Here is an 8,535-nt window from a genome sequence, read left to right as displayed (position 1 = left end):
AGGTTACAGGATGTTATGGAGGTTCCTGTGTTGTACGATATACAGTGTGCTGATCAGTGATGGCCAGGTTACAGGATGTTATGGAGGTTCCTGTGTTGTACTATATACTGTGTGCTGATCAGCGGCGGCCAGGTTACAGGATGTTATGGAGGTTCCTGTGTTGTACGATATACAGTGTGCTGATCAGTGATGGCCAGGTTACAGGATGTTATGGAGATTCCTGTGTTGTACGATATACAGTGTGCTGATCAGTGATGGCCAGGTTACAGGATGTTATGGAGGTTCCTGTGTTGTACGATATACTGTGTGCTGATCAGTGATGGCCAGGTTACAGGATGTTATGGAGGTTCCTGTGTTGTACGATATACAGTGTGCTGATCAGTGATGGCCAGGTTACAGGATGTTATGGAGGTTCCTGTGTTGTACGATATACTGTGTGCTGATCAGTGATGGCCAGGTTACAGGATGTTATGGAGGTTCCTGTGTTGTACGATATACTGTGTGCTGATCAGTGATGGCCAGGTTACAGGATGTTATGGAGGTTCCTGTGTTGTACGATATACTGTGTGCTGATCAGTGATGGCCAGGTTACAGGATGTTATGGAGGTTCCTGTGTTGTACGATATAATGTGTGCTGATCAGTGATGGCCAGGTTATAGGATGTTATGGAGGTTCCTGTGTTGTACGATATACAGTGTGCTGATCAGTGATGGCCAGGTTACAGGATGTTATGGAGGTTCCTGTGTTGTACTATATACTGTGTGCTGATCAGCGGCGGCCAGGTTACAGGATGTTATGGAGGTTCCTGTGTTGTACGATATACAGTGTGCTGATCAGTGATGGCCAGGTTACAGGATGTTATGGAGATTCCTGTGTTGTACGATATACAGTGTGCTGATCAGTGATGGCCAGGTTACAGGATGTTATGGAGGTTCCTGTGTTGTACGATATACAGTGTGCTGATCAGTGATGGTCAGGTTACAGGATGTTATGGAGATTCCTGTGTTGTACGATATACAGTGTGCTGATCAGTGATGGCCAGGTTACAGGATGTTATGGAGGTTCCTGTGTTGTACTATATACTGTGTGCTGATCAGTGATGGCCAGGTTACAGGATGTTATGGAGGTTCCTGTGTTGTATGATATACTGTGTGCTGATCAGTGATGGCCAGGTTACAGGATGCTATGGAGGTTCCTGTGTTGTACTATATACTGTGTGCTGATCAGTGATGGCCAGGTTACAGGATGTTATGGAGGTTCCTGTGTTGTACGATATACTGTGTGCTGATCAGTGATGGCCAGGTTACAGGATGTTATGGAGGTTCCTGTGTTGTACGATATAATGTGTGCTGATCAGTGATGGCCAGGTTACAGGATGTTATGGAGGTTCCTGTGTTGTACGATATACTGTGTTCTGATCAGTGATGGCCAGGTTACAGGATGTTATGGAGGTCCCTGTGTTGTACGATATACTGTGTGCTGATCAGTGATGGCCAGGTTACAACGCATGTCTTGAGAAGACACTTCTCCTCAGACAAGGACCTCCCGGCCCAGAGATTGGCTGGCCTTTCATCATGTCAGACAGCACTGTGGTAATGGTGGCAGGAGCTTCATTAAGGGCCTCGTTAAATCCCCCCGTTAAGCCACGTCATTAAGGATCGGTCATTAATGACCCTTGGTTAAGAACCCTGAGTGATGAATCTTCTCTTCTGGTGATCTTGGCCAGCTGACTGTGCAGGCCAATTAGGCCAAACCAAAACACCCAGGATGAAGGTAGAATAACTCCAAGCTAAAACTCCCAAAATAACTAATACAGGGTGTACTATAAGTGCAGTATTCCTGACAACCTTAAAGGCCCCCAGTATCAGTGACAACTTTAAAGACCCCCAGGTGTTACACAGTGACTCAGGTCTCAAGTATATTCCCAATCCTGCTCCCTTCCCACAACATTGTTTAGCTGCCAATTTATTTAGAATAAAGTGGTAGTAAGACTAGGAGCATTACCCTCTGCTTTCCAATTTCTATAAATTATTCTGTAAATTGGCAGTGAAATCATGTTTGGAAGGAGGTATGACATAATAAACTCAGCAAAAAGGTCTTGTATGCTTGTTATAAGGCAGGTACTCACCAGACATCACCCGACAACAACATCACCTATGGGCACAAGCCCACCCTTGCTGGACCAGACAGGACTGACAAAAAGTGCTCTTCACTGGCAGTCGCAGTTTTGTCTCACCAGGGGTGATGGTCAGATTCGCGTTTATCGTCGAAGGAATGAGCGTTACGTCAAGGCCTGTACTCTGGAGCGGGATTGATTTGGAGGTGGAGGGTCTGTCATGGTCTGGGGGCGGTGTGTCACAACATCATCAGACTGAGCTTGTTGCCATTGCAGGGAATCTCAACGCTGTGCGTTACAGGAAGACATCCTCCTCCCTCATGTGGTACCCTTCCTGCAGGCTCATCCTGACATGATCCTCCAGCATGACAATGCCACCAGCCATACTGCTCATTCTGTGCATGACTTCCTGCAAGACAGGAATGTCAGTGTTCTGCCATGGCCAGCAAAGAGCCCGGATCTCAATCCCATTGAGCAGGTCTGGGACCTGTTGGATTGGAGGGTGAGGGCTAGGGGCCATTTCCCACAGAAATGTCCGGGAACTTGCAATTGCCTTGGTGGAAGAGTGGGGTAACATCTCACAGCAAGAACTTTCAAATCTGGTGCAGTCCATGAGGACTTAATGCAGCTGGTGGCCACACCAGACAATGACTGTTACTTTTGATTTTGACCCCCCTTTGTTCAGTGACACATTATTCAATTTCTGTTAGTCACATGTCTGTGGAACTTGTTCAGTTTATGTCTCAGTTGTTGAATCTTGTTATGTTCATACAAATATTTACACGTTAAGTTTGCTGAAAATAAACGCAGCTGACAGTGAGAGGACGTTTCTTTTTTTGCTGAGTTTAGTAGTATAAATCCCCTTTGCACAGTTTTCTCATGGCTTCTGGGAGGAAATATTGTAGGAATTCTCAACCGGTGTCGCTCATTCAGCCGACAGAAACATTCAACTGGTTTTCCCCATTAAGCAGCGGGTCGGAGTCAGAGGCCGAGCCTTCCTGGTCTCTCTTCCCCTCTTTACAGGGTCTGAGACGCGGATGTATCCCACCATTAGCTCTGACAAATTGAAAACCCTAGTCATTGGCGACTCCATTACCCGCAGTATTAGACTTAAAACAAATCATCCAGCGATCATACACTGTTTACCAGGGGCAGGGCTACCGACGTTAAGGCTAATCTGAAGACGGTGCTGGCTAAGGCTAAAACTGGCGAGTGTAGAGAGTATAGGGATATTGTTATCCACGCCGGCACCAATGATGTTGGATGAAACAGTCAGATCTCACCAAGCGCAATTTATTTTCCACCATAATTTGCAAATAAATTCATCAAAAGTCCTACAATGTGATTTTCTGGATTTCTTTTCAAAAAAATTCTGTCATAGTTGAAGTGTACCTATGATGAAAATTACAGGCCTCTCTCAACACAATTGGTGGCTGACTAAATACTTTTTGCCCCACTGTATCAGTTTGTCTCTGTGGATGGTTTGTCCTCTGACAAATCAACTGTAAATTTCGGTGTTCCTAAAGGTTCCATATTAGGACAACTAGTGTTTTCACTATATATTTTGCCTCTTGGTGATGTCATTCAGAAACATAATGTTAACTTGTACTGCTATGCGGATGATACACAGCTGTACATTCCTATGAAACATGGTGAAGCTCCAAAATCGCCGTCCCTGAAGCCTGTGTTTCAGACATAAGGAAGTGGATGAAGGCAAATGTTTTACTTTTAAACTCAGACAAAACAGAGATGCTAGTTCTAGGTCCCAAGAAAGAACGAGATCTTCTGTTGGATCTGACAATTAATCTTGATGGTTGTACAGTCGTCTCAAATAAAACTGTGAAGGACCTCGGCGTTACTCTGGACCCTGAACTCTCTTTTGACGAACATATCAAGACTGTTTCAAGGACAGCTTTTTCCATCTACATATCATTTAAAATATCAGAAACTTTCTGTCCAAAAATTATGCATAAAAATGTATCCATGCTTTAGTCACTTCTAGATTAGACTACGGCAATGCTCTACTTTCCGGCTACCCGGATAAAACATTAAATAAACACCAGTTAGTGCTAAACACGGCTGCTAGAATCTTGACTAGAACCAAATAATTTCATCATATTACTCCAGTGTTAGCTTCTCTATACTGGCTTCTTGTTAAGGCTAGGGCTGATTTCAAGGTTTTACTGCTAACCTACAAGGCATTACATGGGCTTGCTCCTACCTATCTCTCTGATTTGATCCTGCTGTACATACATACACGTACGCTATGGTCACAAGATGCAGGACTTCGTATTGTCCCTAGAATTTCTATGCAAACAGCTGGAGGCATGTCTTTCTCCTAGAGAGCTCCATTTTTATGGAATGGTCTGCCTACCCATTTGAGAGACGCAGACTCGGTCTCGACCTTTAAGTATTTATTGAAGACTCATCTCTTCAGCAGGTCCTATGATTGAGTGTAGTCTGGCCCAGGAGTGTGAAGGTGAACGGAAAGGCACTGGAGTGACAGACCGCCCTTGCTGTCTCTCCCTGGCCGGTTCCCCTCTCTCCACTGGGCCTCTAACCCTATTAGGGGTCTGAGTCACTGGCTTACTGGTGCTCTTCCATGCCGTCCCTAGAAGGGGTGCGTCACTTGATTTGGGTTCGTCTGGGTTGGCGCCCCCTCGTGTTCATGCTGTGGGGAGATCTTTGTGGGCTATACTCAGCCTTCTCTCAGGGTAGTTAGTTGGTGTTTTGAAGATATCCCTCTAATGGTGTTGGGGCTGTGCTTTGGCAAAGTGGGTGGGGTTATATCCTGCCTAGTTGGCCCTGTCCGTGGGTATCGTCGAACAGGGCAACAGTGTCTCCCGACCCCTCCTTTCTCAGCCTCCAGAATTTATGCTGCAATAGTTTGTGTCGGGGGGCTAGGATCAGTCTGTTATATCTGGAGTATTTCTCCTGTCTTATCCAGTGTCCTGTGTGAATTTAAGTATGCTCCCTCTAACTCTCTCTCTCTCTCTTTCTCTTTTCTCTCTTCTCCCGGAGGACCTGAGCCACAGGACCATGCCTCAGGACTACCTGGGCTGATGACTCCTTGTTGTCCCGAGTCCACCTGCTGTCCCCAGTCCACCTGCTGCTGCTCCAGTTTCAACTGTTCTGCCTGCGGCTATGGAACCCTGACCTGTTCACTGGACGTGTTACCTTGTCCCGGACCTGCTGTTTTCGACTCTCTCTGTCATGCAGGTGAATGAGGACCCAAAAGCGACTTGGCGAAAACAGAGTCTTTAATCCAGTAAAGCAATTCTACAAACATAAGACATAATTCCACTCGTAATGACGAGAACAGACTGGAGACTCGATCAAGAACTGCAGGTTGCCTCGGGAAGGCACTTGAACCTAGCAGACTCAGACACCTGCTCTCCACGCAGCATCTGAGGGAAACACGACACGACAGGGCGAAACACAGACACAGCACGGTGAACAATAGACAAGGATCCGACAGGACAGGAACGGAAAACAAGGGGAAGAAATAGGGACTCTAATCAGGGGAAAAGATAAGGAACAGGTGTGGGAAGACTAAATGATTGATTAGGGGAATAGGAACAGCTGGGAGCAGGAACGGAACGATAGAGAGAAGAGAGAGAGGAAGGGAGAGAGAAAAAAGGGAACGAACCTAAAAAGACCAGCAGGGGGAAAATGAACAGAGGGAAAAGCAAAATGACAAGACAATCTAAGACAAAACATGACAGTACCCCCCCCACTCACCGAGCGCCTCCTGGCGCACTCGAGGAGGAATCCTGGCGGCAACGGAGGAAATCATCAATGAGTGAACGGTCCAGCACGTCCCGAGACGGAACCCAACTCCTCTCCTCAGGACCGTAACCCTCCCAATCCACTAAGTATTGGTGACCCCGTCCCCGAGAACGCATGTCCATGATCCTACGTACCTTGTAAATAGGTGCGCTCTCGACAAGGACGGGAGGGGGAGGGAAGACGAACGGGGGTGCGAAGAAAGGGCTTGACACAGGAGACATGGAAGACAGGATGGACGCGACGAAGATGTCGCGGAAGAAGCAGTCGCACAGCGACAGGATTGACGACCTGGGAGACACGGAACGGACCAATGAACCGCGGAGTCAACTTACGAGAAGCTGTCGTAAGAGGAAGGTTGCGAGTGGAAAGCCACACTCTCTGGCCGCAACAATACCTTGGACTCTTAATCCTGCGTTTATTGGCGGCTCTCACAGTCTGTGCCCTGTAACGGCTGTGCTCCTGAGTCGGCCACCAAAAGCGCTGGCGAATAGACGCAAGAGTGCCTCGAACACCGGGATGACCAGCTAACTTGGCAGAGTGAGCCCACTGAAGAACAGCCAGACGAGTGGAAACAGGAACGAAAAGGAGGTTACTAGGACAAGCGCGCGGCGACGCAGTGTGCGTGAGTGCTTGCTTAACCTGTCTTTCAATTCCCCAGACTGTCAACCCGACAACACGCCCATAAGGAAGAATCCCCTCGGGATCAGTAGAAGCCACAGAAGAACTAAACAGACGGGATAAGGCATCAGGCTTGGTGTTTTTGCTACCCGGACGGTAAGAAATCACAAACTCGAAACGAGCGAAAAACAACGCCCAACGAGCTTGACGGGCATTAAGTCGTTTGGCAGAACGGATGTACTCAAGGTTCTTATGGTCTGTCCAAACGACAAAGGAACGGTCGCCCCTCCAACCACTGTCGCCATTCGCCTAGGGCTAAGCGGATGGCGAGCAGTTCGCGGTTACCCACATCATAGTTGCGTTCGGATGGCGACAGGCGATGAGAAAAATAAGCGCAAGGATGAACCTTATCGTCAGACTGGAAGCGCTGGGATAGAATGGCTCCCACGCCTACCTCTGAAGCGTCAACCTCGACAATGAATTGTCTAGTGACGTCAGGAGTAACGAGGATAGGAGCGGACGTAAAACGTTCTTTTAGAAGATCAAAAGCTCCCTGGGCGGAACCGGACCACTTAAAACACGTCTTGACAGAAGTAAGAGCTGTGAGAGGGGCAGCAACTTGACCGAAATTACGAATGAAACGCCGATAGAAATTAGCGAAACCTAAAAAGCGCTGCAACTCGACACGTGACCTTGGAACGGGCCAATCACTGACAGCTTGGACCTTAGCGGAATCCATCTGAATGCCTTCAGCGGAAATAACGGAACCGAGAAAAGTAACGGAGGAGACATGAAAAGAGCACTTCTCAGCCTTCACGTAGAGACAATTCTCTAAAAGGCGCTGTAGAACACGTCGAACGTGCTGAACATGAATCTCGAGTGACGGTGAAAAAAATCAGGATATCGTCAAGATAGACAAAAACAAAGATGTTCAGCATGTCTCTCAGAACATCATTAACTAATGCCTGAAAAACAGCTGGCGCATTGGCGAGACCAAACGGCAGAACCCGGTACTCAAAATGCCCTAACGGAGTGTTAAACGCCGTTTTCCACTCGTCCCCCTCTCTGATGCGCACGAGATGGTAAGCGTTACGAAGGTCCAACTTAGTAAAGCACCTGGCTCCCTGCAGAATCTCGAAGGCTGATGACATAAGGGGAAGCGGATAACGATTCTTAACCGTTATGTCATTCAGCCCTCGATAATCCACGCAGGGGTGCAGAGTACCGTCCTTCTTCTTAACAAAAAGAACCCCGCCCGGCCGGAGAGGAAGAAGGCACTATGGTACCGGCGCAAGAGACACAGATAAATAATCCTTGAGAGCCTTACGTTCGGGAGCCGACAGAGAGTATAGTCTACCCCGAGGAGGAGTGGTCCCCGGAAGGAGATCAATACTACAATCATACGACCGGTGAGGAGGAAGGAGTTGGCTCGGGACCGACTGAAGACCGTGCGCAGATCATGATATTCCTCCGGCACTCCTGTCAAATCGCCAGGTTCCTCCTGAGAAGTGGGGACAGAAGAAATGGGAGGGATGGCAGACATTAAACACTTCACATGACAAGAAACGTTCCAGGATAGGATAGAATTACTAGACCAATTAATAGAAGGATTATGACATACTAGCCAGGGATGACCCAAAACAACAGGTGTAAAAGGTGAACGAAAAATCAAAAAAGAAATAGTCTCACTGTGGTTACCAGATACTGTGAGAGTTAAAGGTAGTGTCTCAAATCTGATACTAGGAAGATGACTACCATCTAAGGCAAACATGGGCGTAGGCTTGTCTAACTGTCTGAAAGGAATGTTATGTTTCCGAGCCCATGCTTCGTCCATGAAACAACCCTCAGCCCCAGAGTCAATCAAGGCACTGCATGTAGCACCCGAACCGGTCCAGCGTAGATGGACCGACATAGTAGTACAGGATCTAGATGAAGAGACCTGAGTAGTAGCGCTCACCAGTAGCCCTCCGCTTACTGATGAGCTCTGGCCTTTTACTGGACATGAATTGACA

Source organism: Oncorhynchus gorbuscha, linkage group LG22, assembly GCF_021184085.1.
Source record: "Oncorhynchus gorbuscha isolate QuinsamMale2020 ecotype Even-year linkage group LG22, OgorEven_v1.0, whole genome shotgun sequence".
NCBI classification, from domain to species: domain Eukaryota; kingdom Metazoa; phylum Chordata; class Actinopteri; order Salmoniformes; family Salmonidae; genus Oncorhynchus; species Oncorhynchus gorbuscha.
This window is presented reverse-complemented; position numbering follows the sequence as displayed.